Here is a 23,325-nt window from a genome sequence, read left to right on the forward strand (position 1 = left end):
TTGTGCTGGTAGTCTAGTATGCACATGTCATTAAATGAGATTTCAAAAGGAATGCCAGCAGTACCGTGCTGAAAAATGGGTCATGAATGACAATTTTCAGCAAGCCCCACAGTTTTTCTGATTGCCACCTTCAATCAAACTGGTGAAGGTCCTGGCATCAGGTTGAAAGGGTTAAGCACTACTACTTTAGATGAATTATCCCAAAAATCATTTTGCAGTGGTATAAACTGTCCATTGATATCATTTCTGTAATTCACAAAGTATGACCCAGATGAACTGAGAAATAAAATTCCCCATGCCATTTTCCAGTATTTTCCCTGGAGTAATACTGGCTAGCTTAGGAACATTTATTATTAAAAAAAATATTAGAGTCAATTTTATCAAGAGGGACTGGCTTGAAATGATATGATCACTGAGTAATAGGAGCTATTTGGCAACTGTGATGAACAGTAGAACTTGTGGCTGAGATCTAATTAGTAATTAGCCTTAGGAGACTGTAGTCAGATTCTAAGTTGTAAAAACAAATGAATGGTAGTGTATGATGTTTTTATTTGCTATTCAAAAATTTACCTGCAGCCTGGTTTGCTTCTCTTCTTAGAGGCTATCACTAAATTGGACATTCAGGTACAGATTCGATGTGATCACTGGAGTACCCCTTAGATAAAGACATGTTGGAGAGCCAGGTAACAAGGCTTTATCTTGCCTGACTGTATGTTTTACAGAAGCACTGGCAAGTATTCCCATTGAAAGAATTGCTATACTTCTTAAAACCATAACTTCATAGGGAGGCCAGGGATTGATCTAGACCCTTCAAATCAGAGAAGATGGAAAACAGGACTCTGGTTTGTCTTTGATTAAGGAATAAGGCTCATTATTGACAGAGCATGGTAGTTTGCCATGAGACAACCTAGAGAATGAAGATTTTATCCATCTGACTATAATTAAGAAAATTCTTAATGAATTAAAACCCACAGAGAAAATTGAACTCTAAGCCCCAAGTGAATAACGTTCTAGGGTGATTAGTAGCCACAAGATCCATGTGGCTCTAAGCTTAATGACATTAGAAAATTACTTTTGGTGTTTAATGTACCTGTCCTCACAATATATCTATAACTTGAACCAACAACAACTAAGCAATAAGAGAACACTTCCGTTTGTTGAATCTAGGTAATGTTGCATCTGTTCATGCCCATTTTGCTGGAATTTCTATATCCTTCACAAGTCCTGCTGCTTGGACAATATGTTCTCCTTTGTGTGTAGCCAACTCCATTTGGCAAGCAGTGTCTCTGGCCATCTGCAACTGATGCATAACTAGTTTTGTTAATCGCTCCCAACGGCATTTACTACTTTTTTTTTTTCATTTTCAATTAATTGGTCCCAGGTCATTTCATCTTGCAGGGAGCTGCATGTATAGGTAGCTAATACAACTAAGATGACTGACACGAGCTGTTGGATACCTGCGCAATGACCATATCACCAGAGTAACCATGGTCCATTAAAGAGCTTTGTGCTGAGCTAAAATGAAATCCAAAGCATTGACTGTGTCTTGTATTATCCACAACCACAGACAGGAGAAAACAAAAACCCAAATATCCCAAGCATATTCAGAAGTCCCCATATTCTTGAACCCAGATGGCATTCTTTTGGTTGACAATCTCACAATAATCAAATAGAGGAGACTACACATTCATAGAAATATGATAGAAGAGAAAATGGTACATTGGGTAGATATAAGCATCATCACACAGAAAATTCATTTCTAGGTCTATTTTGGATTTTTGCTTTTGTCCTTTAAAATTCACAGTATTGAGATCCCTGAAGGGCCAGTTCCATTTGTTTCCTCATAGGTACAGAGGACATTGTAATGTGTTGGTGATCAGATGGCTAAAAATCCTGGGAAAGCAAGAAACAATCAGAACTATATGAGGATATAAGGAATAATGCAGGATGAAACTTCAAGTTTTTAATCTCACAAGGGAATGTTCCGTTATGCAGAAGGATCAGGGACATGGTGGTTGACTGGATGCAACAATGCTTTACATGTGTATAGAAATTACATGATGTTAAAATGTCTTTAAAATGTAGTATTTAATGGTATCTTTATAAGAACTCATTAAGGTGGACTAGTATCAATATTTTATAAATTAAGAGGTTGGAGGGGCACCTGGGTGGTTCGGTTGGTTAAGCAGATGCCTTTGGCTCTGGTCACGATCCCAGAGTTCTGGGTAGAAGCCCCGCATTGGGTTCCTTGCTCACCATGGAGTCTGCTTTTCCCCCTCCCTCTGCCTCTCCCTGCCCCCACATGTGCACATACGTGCTATCTCTTTCCCTCTCGAATAATAAATAAATAAAATCTGAAGGGGGAAAAAAAGGTTAGAGTTTAACCAAAAAAAGTGGCATGTCTAGGATACCATGACCAATAAGCAGAGGTCTAGAATGAGTCACCCGGCCTCATCTCCAGACCTACTCCCCTTCAGTTGCTGACAGACCACAGAGTTTTTCTGTAGGTGTCTTCCAAATGTTCCTATCAAAAGTGTTAAATGTCTATGACTCCACAATACTTCTAACTGCTTTAGAACAAAATCTAAATGTTACCGTCTTCCTTTGTGTCCATAATATTTATTTCACTCAATTCTCACAGTAACCTTATGAGTTACAGGCGTTGTTTTAAATTTTCATTTATTGCATGAGAAAAATAAACTAGAGAAGTTGAGGACACAAGGTATAGCTGGGCTGGCTTTCAAGAAGAAATGTGTGGGAAATATCAGAAAGGGAGACAGAACGTAAAGACTGCTAACTCTGGGAAACGAACTAGGGGCGGTAGAAGGGGAGGAGGGCGGGGGGGTGGGAGTGAATGGGTGACGGGCACTGGGTGTTATTCTGTATGTTAGTAAATTGAACACCAATAAAAAAAAAATGAAAGTAAAAAAAAAAATCCATCTTTTTTCAAAATCTACAATCATTTTTGCTTTTCTTTTTAGTGCCCATGTGAATAATTAATGAAGTTAATATAGGGACTGTGGTTGACATATTTGGTCAATCACATGGCACTTGTTACAATTTGACATCAAATTATATATAAGAATTAAACAAATCTCCAACTCTATAGATCCAACTCTATATCACCTTCGTAATTGCCCAAAAGAAAGTGGTAAATGAGAAAGCCTCGAGCAAACTATTATTCTTCACTTAAGTGAAAATTATTTCCTCTTGTCCCTTCTGCTTTCCTTTGATCAAGATTGGAGGTGTTTGGTAAAACGTGAAACATGATGCTTAACATCCATAACTTGGCAAATAACCTAGAATTAAATTAATTTCTTAATGTGTAGGTCTGATGATCAGTTACAGGGTGTTAGGGCAAGCAATGGAAAGAATGGATTATTTTCAAAAAAAAGATATGAGTAGCTTTTTGGAATAAAAGAACGTGTGGCGGGGATCCCTGGGTGGCTCAGTGATTTGGTGCCTGCCTTCGGCCTGGGGTGTGATCCTTGAGACCCCGGATCAAGTCCCACGTCGGGCTCCCTGCATGGAGCCTGCTTCTCCCTCTGCCTGTGTCTCTGCCTCTCACTCCCTGTGTCTCTCATGAATAAATAAATAAAATCTTCTTAAAAAAAAAAAAAAAAAGAACATGTAGCAAATTAAGAAATCAGAAGGCATTTTGACCCATCTGGTTTTTACTGTGGACTAAAATTCATGTCATCCTATTATGGCAAAAATAAAAATTAAAAAAATATTCTCCATGGAGGAATAATGATAAATTAATAAACAGCTTTCACATTCACAAAATGCAGATTAAGTGAATATTATGTGCCAGACACTATTCCATCTGCTTTGGATACGTGGTGAATGAAGCACTCTGGTGCCCTTCCCTTGAGGAGCTCACTAAGTCCTACCACAGTGCTAGTAAGTAAGGTAAGAGATGAAATCTGTACATTACGCTGCCTTAGACATTGCCATTTCTTTTTCATGCAACTCACATCTTCCCATTACTACATTCTGTGAGAAATTCTGCAATAGAGTTATGAACTACATTCCCAAATCTGTTTGCAAATGCATCCTAAATCCTTTCTTGCTTTCTTCCTGGTGACCTTTTCAAAACAGCTCTTATTTGCAGAACTGTGTTAATTTACGTGTTCCAACCTCCATGTCAAAAATAACTTGGTTCTCTTGGGTGAAAAGGAAGCCTCACCAGGAGTGACCTGCCTCTTTATCTTCATCAAGGGGGACTCTGAAACAACTTGAGATCTTTTTACGGCCAGCCAATCCCTGTACTAATGTAGCATTTCACAGGGTTTCTGCAATAACTATCTTTGGGTCTTCTCATAAGAGCCCTATAATAGCCATAAATATTCCTCAGGAGAGCAAGATAGAATCTGAAAGGCCTGTAATAGCTATCATAAATGAATAATAAAATGTAGAAAGGACAAGCCACCATGAAAATGGCAGATGAATATGATGACGTGTGTACTGTACTTGAAGTAATTATTGGAGTGTTATATTTACAGAAATTTTCCAGTTTTTTTGTGGTGTCTGCAAAATTTAGCAGGGGCTGCATATACTGTAAAATTGGTGGCATGGAAAGAGGTGGTTCAGCACAATAAAACCGAGAAAGCGTCTCCTCATGTATCTTTTAGAATTAAATCAAGTACAACCATCTCACTACACTGACTTCTGAAATTTATCGGTCTTAACAACAAATTCTATGTGCTCTGAGCATCCCAATAAACTTTGCTTATGTGCGTCAAAAAGAAGCAATATGCCAAATAACAGTTTTTGCACTGTCGTCAGAACTCATCAAGTAACTGGCGAGGAACTTCAACGGCTAAGATGAAAATGTGATTTGTATGGGTGTGGGGGATGGGAGGGTATATGTGTTGAAGGAAATTTTTTAAAAAATGCATAATCACTGCATGATTTTCCATTGAAGAAGGAAGAAGGGAGACAAACACATGTAACATTGTATTGTACTTAGTGAGCAAAGCAACTCCAGAAATTCCCATGGGCATGGAGAAGTAAGACATATGTTTTATGCAGCGGAAGCGTGTAATGTTTCCTAACTAAAAGGTTGTTTATCCCGCCAGGAAAAAAAAATTATAAAAGAAAAGCAATAAGAAAAAAAAATTCTGGAAGACCTTGAGAGGGATCACTGAATAGAATAAAGAATCATTTTGAAATGCTGGAGAGAAAGCAGTCTATCAATTCTTACTAACCTGCTGTATAATATCCTGAAGTCTTAGTGGCCTTTTTTTTTTTTTTTTCTTCCAGTTGTAAAGGTTTGCATGTAGGGAAGTCTCCTTTTCAAAAGACCAATTGATCATGAAGAAACCTGTGGGGAAACACCTGATTTGCAATCATCTCTCTTTGCTTCCCAGAGTTCTTTCTATATTCCAAAAAAAGACCTTTAGAAGAGGCTTGCTCTAAGGAAGAGTCCTTTCAAGCAGTCCTCTTCGAAACAAAGCCTTGAGATCCCAGAAACTCTGTTTGACGGCATTCTTATTATTTGGCTTACCAAAGTCTCTAGCATCTGGTCTTCCTTTTCCATGTCGCTTGCCAGCCCAGTATGTAGGCTTTTTAAAGTGAATTTTTGCAAGCATTGTCTTATTTCCAATCTATTCGGCCAATGGAAGAAACTAGATTAACATTGCCCATTCCCAATATTAGCTAAAACTGCTCCCCTCAAGCCTGCCCACAATCTCAGCACAACCTATTTTTTTTAACTTCATAAACATTCCATAATAGTCAAGAAGCATTTACACTTTCATCTGATCATAAATTTACTTGTATCTACTCTTTGCTTCACATTTGTCTCACATACCCAATAGCGTAGGTGCAACCCAGATTCTCTATCATTTATGAATCCTTGGTTGACTACTGCTGATGAAAGCAACTGTCTGGACCATTCATTAGACTTTATCAATGGTTGGCTCACATTATTTATATTTGTGTGTATCTTTTCTCCAAAAGCATATGGTTTATTTTCTGGAATTTATTACCATAGTAAATACAGTGAGTTGATCATATGAAATAGTTTTGTTTTAAAGATCTCAGATACTTCTAAGTTTTTCAAGATGGGGAAAAAAAAATGAAGACACAACTGTATATATTTGCTCCTCCCTTTCGGTTCAAGGTAATTAATTCTAAAGTCTGTTTAGAGTGGAAATGAAGACTCAGTGGCTCATTTTTAAATTTGAGAACTTGATGATATAGACTTCTCTATTTAATTTACTTATGCTGATATAAACACTAGGCAGCTTGGCAACACTATATATTTCTGAGCTTCTCACGAACGACAAAACCACCCACCCTCAACAACTCTTGTCTTCTCATTTACACAATAAGCATAAAATTTCCTGCCCATTCTTACTATGTGAGTCTGTTGCAGGAAACAAATGTAAAAACAGGTGTCAAGTTAACCTGTAAAGTACAGAGAAATGTGAGCTATTTTTATATATCAGTGCATGCCTTCAGATTCCTTAGTGTGCTCTGATACTAAAGAATTTATGTGCCATTCAAGATTTTTGTACGATATTCTTCAGGGCACATCTTTGATTATTCTTCCTTGTTTTCCTCTGCTGACTGGTTTTCCAAATTGTACTAGATGCAATTGGAGAAGAAACGATTGCTGCTGAAGTATATACAACTTGATCACAAACAATGCTTTTGACAATATTTTTTTTAAAGATTTTTATTTATTCTTGAGAGAAATGGAGAGAGAGAGAGACAGAGAGAGAGAGAGAGAGAGAGGCAGAGACACAGGCAGAAAGAGAAGCAGGCTCCATGCAGGGAGCCTGACGTGGGACTCCATCCTGGGTCTCCAGGATCATGCCCTGGGCTAAAGGCGGCACTAAACCGCTGAGTCACCCAGGCTGCCCTGCTTTTGACAATATTAATTAAATCCATATACTATCCTATCTTCAGTATCTTGCAGAAAAAGCAGATCCAAGCTAGTGTGTTTCTTCTCTGAATGATCTCTTTTAACTATTCTATAGCAGGGCCATAATGTCTGAAAACAAAGATAAAATCATTTTATCATGTTTTCAATAAAATATCAATAAACCTTTTATTATGTATATACCCAAATTATCAGACTTGGTTGCCACCCTATATTAATGTTCTAGTGGTATCCAATAATGAGAATTGTTTTCAATATAATGTTTTATAAAGCTTATTTCAATAATTATTGAACAGACTGGTGAGTGGGTCCACAAAGGAATATCCGAGAGTTTATATTTCATTATTTCTGCCTAACTTGCCATTCTCCCTAAACCAGGACTTGTGCAACATATTCTATGTTGTAGAAATGGTAGTATGAAAAAAAAGAAAGAAATGATAGTATGTGCAGTTTATTTCCTTCAAAAAATATTTATATCGCCCAATTCTGTGATCAGCACTAGCAGAGCTCCTGATCATACCAGATGCATGGATAAGTTATTTCCCAAGCTTATTCTTAAAATTCCAGCTCAAGTCTCAGCTCTTCTTTGAGATTTTGTCTGATTTCTCAAGCAGAATTAATTATTCTCCCTCCTTCAGTTTCTCAGACATTTCTCTATATGCTACTGCATATGCATTACATTACGATTGCCTACACAGTAAGTATAACTGTTGTCCATATTAAATAGTGACTTGCTTGAGGTCAGGAAATCTGTCTGATTTTTGTCTGTTCTTTGTACCTCCGAAGCCTAGCATATATTATGGGCAAATGGTTAACATATAGCAAATATTCATTAAAAGAAAAATAATTCTTAGGTTGTTCACAGGTAAATGCAAGCCATATTTAGTTCATTAAAATGCAAGTCTCTAAGAAAATAAATTATTAAAACTGAAGATCACTATAAAAGCTGTATCAAAATCCACCTTTTCTTTCTCTAGAATGTCTCTCGGTTAATCAAACCAAAGAAGAATATCTGTTTTGATCCTTGCTCTCTTTCAAATATTAGTTGCCATGACAATGTGAATCATGATGCCATGGCAGAGGCTAAGTGTAGATGACAATTCAGTTTAATTTAGTGAGACCATTTCCTGTGTTTCTTCAGTCTCTTTTGCATACTGGCAGAAATGACTATGGTACATTTAAGCAAAGATTAGTTGATGCCTGAGGGTGAATATCCTCAGATATTAGACTTGCAGTAATAATATACTTGACAGTACTTGTCAATTCATGGATTTCAAAGTGTCACCATTTCACTCACTGCCCCAACCAGAATTGATTCTGGAGAAAACCGTTTCATAGATAAAAATCTGTCATCTATTAACATTCATTTCACATTCTCTCATTTTGCACGCTCTTCTCTCTGACCTATTGTCAGGGTCCTCTTCCACTCCACCTACTAACTTGTTTTTTCATTATTGCTGTCTATCACAGGAAAAATCTAAAGTATTTTAACACTATACAAAAATGGCTTAAAATATTATATTTAACTGCCATTCTTAAAACTGTAATAGAATCCTAATCAAATAAATAAGTCATTACTGCCAGAATTTCAGGTATCAACAAAAAACTAATGGAGGTTTCTCAAAGGCCTAAGAATCTTAGTAGGGGTTCTGAAGTAAGCACTAATTTTACTTATATATTTAGAATTGAATGAGTCAGATTCTATGCTTATTCTATTTTGGATACACACACACAAATATCTCTATCATCTATCTGTCTATCTATCTACCTACCTAATGATCTCATGACAACTCAACTGGATTTAACCTCTTTCAGTGTACATGTTCATAACCCAAACTGGTCATCTGGTGAAGCATATCTATTCTATATTTTATACTTATGAAGTAGAAGAAAATCTAAGAATATAACTCCTGGAAACTTCTGGGAAAGGAACTGTTTAGTTTTATTATAATAAAATATACATGGTAGTTTAGTGGTCTGGGGACCCAAATGTTTCTGGAAGTTCTCCTCTAACTAGAGATATTAGCAAAAACACTCTTTCTTTAGGGATATATTGAGATTAAGTATCTTCGAGGGTTTTTTATTTTCTTTATTGTATTCACCACATTTTGAAAGAGAGGGTATCAAGGACTAATGTTTAGAAATACTGAGTTAAATTTCCCTTCCATATTCATTAGAATTGTAAGGTCTTTGTTGATTAATTACTATTTTTGCTTAGAATTTTGGATAGCAACTTTGAGTTGTTTGAAATAAAATGACCATAGGAATATTTATTGCCTAAAAGTAGGAAGACAAGTTGTAAGGTTTTGTGAATTTTCAATAAGCAACAGAGTAAAAGCTTCCTCAACTGAATAAAGTTTAACAAACTTTATCAGTGACTTTTTTGTTGTTTAATTTGTACAACTCTTAGAATTTTTTTTTTTTTAGTTTAGTATTATTTTGGGAGAAACTTGGACTATCCATTTTGCTACCTTTTCTCTCCAGCTTGTTTCTTGGGGACAAAAACAAATTCACCCTGGCAGAGAGGATTGACCATACAGAACAGAATGGGTTCTAAAATAATACTAATCAGGGTCATACCTTATAGATATTCAATAATATGTTGTATGAATGAATGCACTTCTGTTCTGGTTTTCAATTATGATGATAGTATAGGGGGAAAAAAGCTATATTCAAATTGCATCACAATTTCAAAATTGCAGGCAAATTATTTTCTCAGTTCAAAAATAAAAAGAAGTCAACGAAAATGAGGGGTGCCTGGGTGTCTCAATTGGTTGAGCATCTGACTCTTGATTTCAGCTCAGGTCATGATCTCAGGGTTGTGAGATTGAGCCCCATATGAGGCACCATGCTGGGTGTGGGGCCTGCTTAAGATTCTCTTTCTCCCTCTCCCTCTGCCCCTGCCCCACCCCCAATCAATCAATCAATTGATAAGATTAGATTTTGAATTAAGAAAACTTGGACTAAAAACCCAGTTCCAATAGTTATTACGGATACCTCAAATAGGTAGCTCTACGTTCCTGTTTCTCAAACTCCTAGGTAAAAAGAAAATAATACTCACCTTGAAAGATTGGTCTGAGGGAAAAAAATGAGGAAACATAAGGAAAGTGCTTAGCACAGTGCCTGAAAAAGAATGGCATTTAATACAGTTTTAAATACAGTTTAATAGCCAGAGGGTTGACTGAGCCACCATTTTCTTTTCTCAAGACTTTTGAAGCAATAATGCATGAAGAAAAGAGGGAATAAATTCCATACAATTAAGCAAACAGGAAGAAAGCAACCAGGGGCAATAAATTGTGATTCATTTCTCAAAAACAGGAAATAGAGGAAGCATTGATGGATGAAATAGCACTGAAGAAGGCCTACCCTCAAAGAGGAGCCCTTGGCAGCCAGGACGGGGCTGGTTGGCCCAGCAGAAGTCTGCAAAGTGTGATTTCCAAGACAGCAGGTGAGGCTAAGGGCATGCAGCATGGGTAAAAGCTCTCCATCCTTCTTTAACAACATTGGCTGTCAGAATTACTTGGAGCCAGTTCTTGCCTTTGGGGGGAAAAGGTAGATATTTCTTCTTTAAAGAGATTGAGTAAACTGGGTTTAATTAGGTCTATTAGTTTGGGTATTGGCAATTTAGTAAAGTCCTTCTTTTTTGGCATGGACAGTTTTCTTCAGCTAGAATTTGATCCTGTCTACTCTTAAAATGTAGTGCTGAAGAAATTAAGGCCCAAGTTTAAAATAAGAACTTCTTGGGCAGCCTGGGTGGCTCAGCGGTTTAGCATCACCTTCAGCCCAGGGCGTGATCCTGGAAATCCGGGATCAAGTCCCAAGTCTGGCTTGGAGCCTGCTGCATGGAGCCTGCATGGAGCCTGCTTCTCCCTCTGCCTGTGTCTCTGGCTCTCTCACTCTCTCTCTCTGTGTGTTCTCATGAATAAATAAATAAAATCATTAAGAAAAAATAAATAAAATAAGACCTTCTCAACACAGGAAAGAAAGATCCTGACCACGCAATTACTCAATACACCAAAATTATAAGTTTTATTTTATACAATAGTAAAACTTCAGGCCTCTTCCAAAACTTGTCTTGTGGTCATCAAGGGAAAGGGGCCTTTTGACACTTAGATGGGAGAAGAAACTTCATGTTACTTAGAAGTAACATGATCAAAAGAGTAAACTTCAAAAAGACTGTTTGTAAGGAATGCTGATAACATATATTTGGAAAGGGCCATGTGGTATTTGTGGTACGATATTAAGGATCTATCATTCTATTCAATTTTTATCTTTTTCTTCATTCTTGTAGTAGTACTATCTTATTATAGAGGAGCTATTTTTTCATCACTTTGCTTCCTTTATCATTATGCAATCCATATGTTTACACTTAGTTATTCTGTAGGCTATCTGGTCCAGAGGTTGAAATTGTTACTCATCACTCAAGAGATACGCAAGGGAAAGGAACATATTGAGAAATAGATGAAATGATATTCCAGCAGTGGAAATTAGGGTAATGGTTCTCTTGTCTGTGCTACAATTTGTTATTTGCTCTGAGTCACATAGAGATCTTCAGGGTTCTTTCACAGACCATTGTGGAAGCTATAGGATAGCCACTTCCTTTCTAAGGTTAAAGCTACCACCAGGCTGTAAGAATCTAGTGATCCCCAGTTCTCCTTTTTCTTTTTTAAATGTAGCTAGGAAACTTTAATATATTTTTAAAATTCTACCACCTTCTACAATTACTTTTTTTTTTTTTTTTTTAATAGGTTCCATCCCCAGCACAGAGACCAACATGGGGCTTGCACTCACCATGCTGAGATCAAAACCTGAGCTGAGATCAAGAGTAGGACACTTAACCCACAGGGACATCCAGGAGCCCAATTTTCAAGAAGCTTTTGAAAAAAGAAGTTTCAACCAGTGTACAAAGTAATCACTATATTACCTTAAAATATTTTATATGTCAGATATAAATAAATTTCTTTTTTTATACATGCAATTATCTGGAAACACCATAAACTTCTCTCAGTACTATATAATTCTTATAACTGCAGCAAAATTTGAAAATATAGCAAATAAATACTTCTCTGGGATATGTCAATAGTAAGTGCTTAGTAAGATTTAAAATCATAAAGATAGATCGACCAATTATTCAATTATTTATTCAAAGTTATATATTTATGGTTATAATGCTGCCACCCCAGCAGGCTGAACTCTCCCTCAGATTACAAGAACATAAAATATCAAATATGTAGAGATCCTTTCTCAACATGAAATATTAATATTATGCTTTTTAACCTTATAAAACTTCTAAATTTATCTTTGAGTTGCAGGTTCTTATTAACTTAACACTTTAGGCTTACCCTGAGTTTGCAGTGTTTAAACCTAACTGCTTCTCCTAGTTGGCATTATGTTGAGCCAACACCAGCTGTAGAATGATTTTTCTCCAAATAAGATCAAGGAGCTACCTAATATCATAGAATCGTACATAATTAGCAAAGAATAATACATGTAAGTAAAAATCTCTTGACTTTGGTCTGAAAAACCTATTTAATTCATAGGTCAACAATATAACCTATCTTTACTTATGGACAACATTAGAGAAAAAATTTCAGTTCTTCAGAGGCCTGTGATAAATGCAGTATTCCTACTGTATCGATACTCAGATTCAAATCTCCAAAAGCAAGTAGTAATGAAAGGGAAAAAAAGGGGGGGGGGATCCCTGGGTGGCTCAGTGGTTCAGTGCCTGCCTTTGGCCCAGGGTGTGATTCTGGAGTCCCGGGATTGAGTCCCACATCGGGCTTCCTGCATGCTTCTCCCTCTGCCTGTGTCTGCCTCTCTCTCTCCTCTGTGTCTTTCGTGAATAAATAAATAAAATCTTAAAGAAAAAAAAGAAGAAAAGAAAGAAAGAAAGAAAGAAAGAAAGAAAGAAAGAAAGAAAGAAAGAAAGAAAAGAAGAAGAAGAAGAAGAAAAGGAAAGAAAGAAAGAAAGAAAGAAAGAAAGAAAGAAAGAAAGAAAGAAAGAGAAAGAAAGAAAGAAAGAAAGAAAGAAAGAAAGAAAGAAAGAAAGAAAGAAAGAAAGAAAGAAAGAAAGAAAATAACTATGAGAGTCTGATCTTTACCAACTGCATCATCAGAATGCCCTACCACCTGGCTCCAGTTCGGTTTGGCCAATAAGATACCAAGAAGGAAGAAGGGAAGAGACTCTGGGCATTTATTTTCCTGTTTCTCTCACTCTCAACCTCAGTTTGAGCTCCAGTGTGTTTCTCTCTCTAAAGCCTCAGGCTGAAAAGCAACTTTTATATGTATGGTTCTCTCAGTGGGATCTGGTGAAGTCTGTGGCATTCAGAAACTTCCTGTCTGTGTTAGTGCTTCATCATTTTTTTTTCCTCTCTCTTAACCTTGACTACTCCTCTGTACAGAGTCCCTGCCTTAAATTCTCTTCAGTCATTCGTTTGAATACACCATCTGTTTCCTACCATGACCTTCATTGAGATAGACTATTCTATCCATGTTATATGCATTATTTCTATGGTGGACTCTTCTAAGAACTCAGTGTATTTAGGGATAAGTTCCAAGGGGATTAATCTTCCCAAGAGTGAGTTTGGGCATTTGCTCTTAGAATTTTTTTAAAAGTGACTGAGGGTGTGCCTGGGTGGCTCAGTTAGTTAAGAGTCTGCTTTTGGCTCAGGTCATGATCCCTGGGTCCCCACAGGAGCCTGGCATCAGTCTCCCTGCTCTGTGAGGAGTCTGCTTCTCCCTCTGCTCCTGCTTGTGCACTTTCTCTCTGTCTCAAATAAATAAAAATCTTTAAAAGAAATAAAAATTAAAAATTAAATTAAAAGTGTTTGAGAAGTTTTATGTCTAATTGTTTTTCTCTAGGTCCTTAACATGATTTTGCAACTCTGATTATCTGTGTAACAGATGAAAATTTCGTATTTGTTTTCAAAAACTTTATTTTCCCAAAGACGCTATAACTGACCAGGATAGAAATTCCATGTTATTTCTCATGTGTCATAGGACATCACGATCCCTCAGATAAGTGTTCATCAAATATCTTTGAGCATATACTGTGAAAATGAATTTCAAAAGCAATGTACCTTGTCACATATTTTTAACTTGACATCTAAAATAATTTATCCAAAGTTTAAACATAGCTACAAGGGATGTTAGTTACGTGCATTGTAAACATAAATATTTTAAAGCATTCCTCTCATATCAATCAATCATATATGCCCACTGGTATCAGATAACTATAAGACTCTGGTAGCATCATTATCCAATTTAAATATTAATGTTAAGTATCTTCATCAATGCAATTTTATGTAATTTTTACATATTTATATTATATATGTAAATATTTATTGAAATTCTATATAATTTTATATCATTTCTTCTCTTGTACTCATTTCCTATCCATAATTATAATTTAACAAGTAATTTTTTATTTTTGAAATTATTTTATTGATTCTTTCATATTTCACCAAAGAGAGAAAAAATATATATATATGTTAAAACTGAGTTTATTTGCTCATAACATAAGCTCTATATTTTTTTAAAAATCTGATTTGGAAAAAAAAATCTGATTTGGATTTCAAATTCTTTGCATATCAACAAAATGTGATAAAATTTCAACATATAATTATTAAGCAGAAAAAGGAAAAATGTTTTATTAAGCACACATCTCTTAATGAAATGAAATGGTATCTTTGTTCCAATTGTTTCTTATATCTATACATGATTATTACTTGTTGCTAGAAAAAGAAATAATCTAATCTGAATTTTATCCATTTTTGTTTTGTTTTCAGAGATTTACACACTGAGAAAACTTGTTCATGTACATAATTAATGAGAATAAGAGCTTTGTTATATCAGTGTCACTCTACTGGTTGACTTTGAAGTGTCAAGGGCTTGGCTGAGCTGGGAGAGAAAGAGCTGAGCTGCTAGGTGTTGGAGTGGCCATTAAATCAAAAAATCAAAAAATGAAAAGGTTGAGCCTTTAATCACTTACTGATATGGTATAAGGAAGAAAATAAAACTGGGACAACGTCAACTCCCTCTGTCCTCTCACCCCGCCCCCCTCCCACCCCTGTGGAGTAGCATGTGAGTGTGGGCCATGTGGATCAGCACAGATTTGAGGTTAATGTATTGCTGAGGGAGCTCCAAAGAAAAGACTGTCAATTTTGTGGACAAAGATAGGGAAGAGGAAGCAGAAGGGAGTGTGAAGGGAGGGCCAGGAGTAGAGGGCTAGTAGTGAGTCAGGGTGAGGAAATGCCTCTTTATGTTTTCCCGTTCTTTGCAGAAGGACATCTCAGCAGAAGAGCCTGAAGATCTCTGGCCAAGGTCACAGATAAAGCAGCCTAGGAAGGAAGGTGCCAGGGCTAGGAATGCAAATATGCCAAGGGCATGACCCTCCAGGGGGCCTGAGTCCTTGGCTGCAACTCTCTCCATAAACTGCAGTGCAATGGCTGTGTACCAAGTGAGGTGCACAGGGAAGGCAGGGTCGCCCATGAGGCCTGTCAGGTAAAACCTTTGTAACTGCCTAATATCAGTCTTGAAATGATCACATATAGGTTTTTTTGTTTGTTTTTTATTTTTAAAGATTTTATTTATTTACTCACAAAAGACACAGAGGCAGAGAGGCAGAGACAGAGGCAGAGACATAGGCAGAGGGAGAAACTAATTCCCTGAGGGGAGCCTGATGTGGGACTCGACCTCAGGACCCTGGATCACAACCTGAGCCAAAGGCAGACACTCAAACACTGATCCACACAGGTCCCTGCATACCTAGGTTTTTAACCAGGAGGCAGACTCCTCACTAAATTACAGTTACATATCTCAGACTGATCTATCATCAAAGGTTAGGTCTAGTATTTCAACAGACTACTGGATCAAGTCATCTTTGAATTATGTTAAAAGCAATTTTTTTTCCGTTGACATATACAAAATGTTTAGTGTGTGTTTTGCAAAAGCACTTGCTACACAGTTGGTAGAGTCATTCACAAAAACATTTTGAATAGTCTCTCTGTTAGTTGTCCTGGGATTTACCCACAAATAGTAGAACGTGCTAAGATTTAGGATGAGTGGGAAATACGTCTTTCTTTTTTAAAGTGATGGAAAGGTGATTGTGAAAAGGTAGGTTGGAAAAAGAAAACCAAACCTCAAACAAGGTACAGTTAGGTCACATATCAATTTGGGGGAAAGATATATACATGGTTATAGAAATCAGTTCCTTTGAATTATCTTTATCCTTTTATCTCTTCTAGGGTCTTCATTACCCCCAAAAGGGGCACATACCCATTTTGAAGATGGGCATGGTAATCACACAGGTAGTAAGTGGGGGAGTCAGGGCACAAATCCTGGCAATCTGCCTTGAAGATTTGTTTTTTGACTACACTCTACTGCCTGAAGGACAGATTTCAAGATCTGCCTTGATGATATCACTTGGCCACATGAAGAATAAAATGTTTCACTGCCAGCATTTGCTTTCTTAGAAGTTACTAGACTCTATCTAGCCAATATGGATATAACTCAGAAGAATAATGATCACAATCACAACTGTATAGTAGAGCAAGAAAGTCACAAGTCCAGTTTGGACCAAAAAAGAGAGGTGACAGTGGAGTTCACGGGCAAAGGTATCAACAAATGATGCCAGTAGAATTAAGTTGTTATTCTCTTGAAAGTAAATAAAATGGATCTTTACTCCTACACAAAAGTCTATTCAGGTAGATTCAATGTCAAATGAAAAATTGTGTAGTTTTCGGAAGAAAATAGAGAAAAATAGCTTTAGATCTTCAAAATAGAGGAAGATTTCCTGAACAAGAAACAAACAAAAAAGAGTAAAAACTCTTAAAAAGGAATGGCATTAAATGTTGAAAACTACATTTAAAAAATTTTGTCAATCAAGTCTGTCTTAAATAACTGAAAATAAAAGCCATACACTGAGAATGTGTAAAAATTAAGTAAATATAGTTTCTATTTTTAACAAATCAGTTAAATAAATAAATAAATAAATAAATAAATAAATAAATAAATAAATAAATAAAGAAGGACTATACTCACTTGAAAAGTGACCAAAGATACAAAGGAGAGATTTGTAGAACAGGAAACCCAATAACCCTGATAATGAGCAATGTGCAAATTATTAAGGAACAATGAAATAGAACTCTGTAGTTTCAAAAGATTTTATATGTGTTCATATAAAAAAGCTTCAGCTTTTGGCATGAATTTGGAACAATATGTCAGTTGGTAAGATTATAAATGGTTGAAAACAATTTGGTAAGTAATTTGGCAGTATCTAGTAAAATTGAAGATACACGTCGATGCCTATGACCTAACAATTATTCTCATGTAGATCACTGAGGGAATCCCTCCTGAAACTCACAATACACGTGTATAAAATTGTCCATTGGAGAATATGAGAAAGAAAAAAAAAACAGAAAAAATTCTATCAACTTCAGGATAGATAACTTGTGAGAAGTTCATGGAGTAAAGTACTGCCATAGGGCTGTGCAAATGAATGACCTAAAACCAGATGTAGTAACATGGGTACTCATAAACCATAATATGAATGAGGGGCATCTGGGTGGCTCAGTCAGTTAGGCATCCAACTTGATTTAGGCTCAAGTCTTGATCTCAGGCTCGTGAGATGGAGCCCCATGTGGGGCTCCATGCTCATCGGGGCATTTCCTTGAGATTCTCTTCCTCCTCCTCCACTCCTCTTCTTTCCCTCTCTCTCACTCTCTCTCTCTCAAAAAAAAAATGCATGTGATGAATGGAAATGCAAACTGGTGAATGGTATGCACAGTACACTAGCATTTAAATACATTTAAGGTACATAAAAACATGCCCTGTGGTGTGTAGACATATGCATATGTGGTGATTTATTTCTTTCAGAAATTCAGGGAAATAAATAACCACCAATTCAGAGTTATAATTAGGTCAGAGCGGTGGCAGAAAGGAGTATGAGGATTGATAGCCACAGAGTACACAAATGATTTCCAGAAGTATACAACTCTATTTGTACATTTTACTTCTTAAACTGGCTTGTGGAAGCTTGTTATTTTCTATTTCATTGTTCATACAATTTTAAATAATGCTTCCAGAGGGTTGTCCTTGGGGAAAGTAGGAGACCCCAGAGGCTGTGTAGTATTATTGAGAGTGCAGAAAAATGTGATGAAACCATGAAAAAATCAGAGTGAAGAGTGAAGCCGCACCAAAAAGTCATTATCCAAGAACAGAATACAACTACCACCAAGGAAAGGCCACGCTTGACTAGGAAGTAAAGGACTTCACATAAACTGGAATCTTTCCACCATTTGCTGAATTTTGTTTACTCACTCAATTACTATCTGTGTGAAATTTCAAAAATGTGAATTGTTTGTTACCTCTGTAATAAACAGCTCACCAAGCTATTTGCAAATACCAGCCAGAGAACAACACGTTCCAGAGAGCTAGTCAGTCAGACAAAATTCCCTTTCCTTGTTTAGCCAAAAGAAGTGAAAAAAAGTAATTACAAGTAATTTTCCAATCATTCCCGTGATATGAGATAGTGTGTCATGCAGAAATTACTAGATAATGGTTTTCTATTACTATCGTTTAATTGCATATGGAGAGTATAACATAGATATTATCAATCTTTTTTTTTTAATTTTTATTTATTTATGATAGTCAGAGAGAGACGGAGAGAGGCAGAGACATAGGCAGAGGGAGAAGCAGGCTCCATGCACCGGGAACCCGACGTGGGATTCGATCCCAGGTCTCCAGGATCGCGCCCTGGGCCAAAGGCAGGCGCTAAACCACTGCGCCACCCAGGGATCCCAGATATTATCAATCTTAATAAAGTAAGGCCCGCACATGACAGGACATAACGCCAGGCAAAGCAAGGGAACAGAAGGGGAGGCCACTCTGGCCTTATGTCATGAGTGAAGAGTCAGGAGATATTTTTATAGTGGATGGTATATAAAAATGAAGTTTAAATATGTTGTTTGATATTGAGACAGGGACCTGTCAAGGAACTTAGAAGAGGATATAAGAGGGAGTAATATTTACCTATTATGTCAACTTTTACTGCTGGTTGGATCCATTTGAACGTACCTACCTACCAGCATTAGTAGGAGGACCAGGCTCTGAAAGCTTCTCTTTCCTAGGAGAAGTGTGGGGAGAGGCCACAAAAAGAAATCAAGGGTCCTGGGAGTTGGCGATTTTAGTTTCAGCTTTCAGGCATATTTCCACATTTAACAACTCTTTTCATTGTTGTCTACATTTTTAAATTTTAAAATAATTATTTATTTATTTTGAAGATTTTATTTATTTACTCATGAAAGACACAGAGGGAGAAGCAGACACAGGCAGAGGGAGAAGCAGGCCTTCCGCAGGAAGCTTTATGAAGGAATCAATCCTAAGACCCTGGGATCATGACCTGAGCCAAAGGCAGATGCTCAACCACTGAACTATCCAGGTGCCCCTAAATAAATTTGTTTGAGTGTAGTTGACATACAATGTTACATTAATTTCAGGTGTGTCATGTAACAATTCAACATCTTCAACATCCCTATACATTATGCTGTGCTCACCAAGAGTGTAGCTACCACCTGTCACCATACAATGTTGTTACAGTCTCATTGATCATATTCCCTAGGCTGTGCCTTTTATTCCATGACTGTTTCATTCCATAACTGGAAGCCTGTACCACCCACTATCCTTTATCTATATTGCCCAGGCCCCTCTTCCCTCAGGCAACCATCAGTTTGTTCTCTGTATTTATAGGTCTGATTCTGCTTTATTTATTCATTTGCTTTTTTTCTTAGATTCCACATATGAGTGAAATCATGTGGCATTTGTCTTTCTCAGTCTGACTTATTTCACTTAGCATAATACCTTTAGATCCACCCATGCTGTTGCAAATGGCAAGATGGCATCCTTTTTTATGGTTGTGTAATACTCCACTCCATTCCATATACAGTATATGTCTATTCCATATATACTATATATACATACATATATACAAACTATATATATCCACTCATCTTCTTTATCCATTCATCTATCAATGAACACTTAGGTTGTTTCTACGTTAGCGACTGTAAATAATGCTGCTATAAACACAGGGGTGTGTTTATCTTTTCAAATCAGTGTTTCATTTTCCTTGGCTAAACATCCAGTAGTGGAATTCTAGGTTACATATTTCTATTTTTAATAATATTTAACAACTCTTATGGCTTAGCATTGTATACCAGCTGAACAAAAACCCTAGATAAACTTTTGGAGATTAAGCGAAAGGGGAGGTAAGCAATGTTTACTGTCACTGAGAAAAAAAAAAAAATCTCCTTCTTCTGCACCAGAAAGACAAATGCCCCTTTCTAAAAATCAATAAAATAAGTGGAAGTTTAAGCATATTATTAGTGACATTTGATTATCTAACTGAGGTCTAAAATTAAGAATGCTGGGCAGCCCAGGTGGCTCAGAGGTTTAGCGCCGCCTTCAGCCCAAGGCGTGATTCTGGAGACCCAGGATTGAGTCCCACATAAGGCTTCCTGCATGGAGCCTGTTTCTCCCGCTGCCTGTGTCTCTACCTCTCTTTGTGTGTGTGTGTCTCTCGTGAATAAATAAATAGAATCTTTTTTAAAAATAAAATTAAATTAAGAATGCTAAATATTATTATTTATCAACATTATAAGCAGTTCCCCATGTTACCCAAAGACTTAGGCCCGATAGTAGCTCCAGCACATTTCCTATCATTATTTCCCAAATATGCTGTCTTATCTGTTTCTTTATCCCTATCTCCACTGACTTTTATTTCCTTTCCTTCTCTCCTGTGCACCCCCAAGTTCACCAATTCCAAATTATCTAATACCAAAATATCAAATCCCACTCACTTGTCCCATTCTTTTCCACTTCCAACTCACTTTTCCAAGTAGATCCCCGTTCTCTCGCTATCTAGCAACAAGTGCTTCTTTTCAAAAATATTGAACTTCCATTGCACTTGCCTTCTTTCCTGCTCAGCTGGAAGAACTTCAATGATAGCAAACTTACTCCAAAGCAAGTGTGGTTAGATGGAAATGAAAGTCACACAACCAGTTAGGTGGATTTAAAATGAAATGTTAAGTTAAATTTAAGATCACAGAGGTTAGGAGGACTCAACATCTCTGGCAATCCAAACACATTTCTGTGCAAAACTAAGATTTCTATCCTAAAATGATTTGATGTATTATTTTTTCCCCTCAATCAACTTAGTGCTCCTCAGCCATCACGTCTACCTAATCATTTTTAGGTAATGATCTTGCTTCCAATACTGAGAATGCAGAAATTATCGCTTTAGAATTAATTCCCCCAGATTCCTACTTAATTTATAACCTACTTCCATGTTCATCTTTTTTTTTGTTCATTTTCCCTTGTGTTGCATTCAAATTTTCTCTCCTCCTTGTTCCATAACATTAATTCTCAATCCCATCTCCTTTGACAAGTTTAAGAAATTAAGGTATTTCCCCCATTGGTCATCCATTCCTCCAGTCTCCTAAATCATCATTCTGTCCCTATCAGTAGAACATTCATATCAGCATAAAAATGTGTCTTACTACTTCACAGTCTTTTTCAGAAAATCCTTTTTCCCTACAATTCTTTCTAGCTACTACTCCATTATCTATTCGGATGAAATTTCAGAAAGAACTATCTACACATGCAGACTCCACTTTCTCACTTTCTACTCACTCCTTAGTGCTCTACAATTTTGCTTCTTTCTCCATTTTTACACTGATACATCTTTTGTCAAGATCTCTAGAACTTTTTGCCAAATTCAGTGATCATTTTTTGTCCTAATTTTACTTCTCCACAGTCTTTATCACAGCCGTGTCCCTTCTTCTGAAAACCATCTCCTCTCAGAGTTTCAAGGACATTGATCATAGGTTTTTCTAATAACCTTTCCAATAACTTCCCTGACAGCTTCATGTTGGAGCCTCTAGGGCTTATTCATCAGTCCTTTTGCTCTTTTTTGTCTACATTCTATTCCTATGGCTGCTAATGACTCTTAAATTTCCTGTCAGATCTCTCTACTGTTATTCCTAAGGCCAACTTTCTTGTTTTATCTACAAATTCCAAAGCAACATGTCCACAGTGGACATGATAATTTCTCCTTATGAAACCTGGATGTGTTTCTTACCTTAGTAAATGACACAATCATTCATACAGCTTCTTAAGCAAAAACACTCTGAGGGCTTTCTTTATTGGTCCCTCTCCTCTATCGCCCTCTATCCAAAATATTGTTAATGCCACCATCAAAATAAATCTAATGTCCGTCTCCTTGTCTTTCTATCCAGAATCACTATTGTAATTCAGGACACATCTCTCTAAACTATTGCCATAGACTCTTTCTGGTCTGGATTTCTACTCTTATGCTTCATACCCTCAATTGCCAATAGTCTGTACAACACAAAGCACCTCGTTCATCCTTTTTTTTTTTTTTTAAGCCATGAATCTGAGCATGTCACAACTCATAAAATCCTTCCATTGACTTTTTGTGGTACTTTGAATATAATCTAAAATCATGCATATGGCCTAGAAACCTTACGTACCCTCTTCAACCACATTTTTAAAAACTCTTATTCTGGTTCTTAAGCTCCAGTCACACTGGACTCTGTACAACTTTCAAATACACCAAGTCCTTTCCCATCCCAGCACAGATATTTACATCACCTGGAAGGCATTATTTGGATTCCTTACATAGTTGTTCCTTTCTTAAACTTTGTGCGTCATGTTAAATGGCACCTATTTGAAAAAAAGCATATGTTGCCCTTCCTCCTATATAATCAGTGTCCCTCTTATCTATTTTTCTCTATCACTGAACTCCTTTCAATTTCTGCAGAGAACACATTTGTAATTTTAAAGTTATTTGTGTATTTGCATATTTATTTTCTGTTCTCATTATACAGTAAATTCCATGAGGCAGGAATTCTGTCCTTTTCAGCACCAAGTATCTCCTAAAATTTATTTATTGTACAGATGAATGAATGATAGGCGATAATGGATTTGAAATAACTCATGTTCATAAACAACTTACTTCATTGTAAGTGTCTAAAGTCAGAGATGATATCATATGTTTCTTTGCACTTCCACGAGGCATCTAGCTGTGCTATACACATTAGAACAAAATCATTATTGGCTGTTTTAAATTCACATTCATACATATAGTTAACAACTCACACTATTTTATGCCAAGTCTTCTCATTTATTTCTCTTTATCTAATATTTTCTGCCACAGAGTCAGCACCCATGTTCAGTGGCTGGGCTAAAATGAACAATATAGAACTAATAAATATAACAAACTGGTTAATTTAATTCCCCCTTTGTTATTGCCAATTTGGAAGCAAAACGTAAATTCTAATTTCATTGAATTTTTATAGGAAAAATAAATTAGTAACATTCTCCTCAAACACAATAAAGGAACCCACATGGTTTCT

The sequence above is a fragment of the Canis lupus genome, chromosome 17 (genome assembly GCF_048164855.1).
Source record: "Canis lupus baileyi chromosome 17, mCanLup2.hap1, whole genome shotgun sequence".
Classification (NCBI taxonomy): Eukaryota; Metazoa; Chordata; class Mammalia; order Carnivora; family Canidae; genus Canis; species Canis lupus.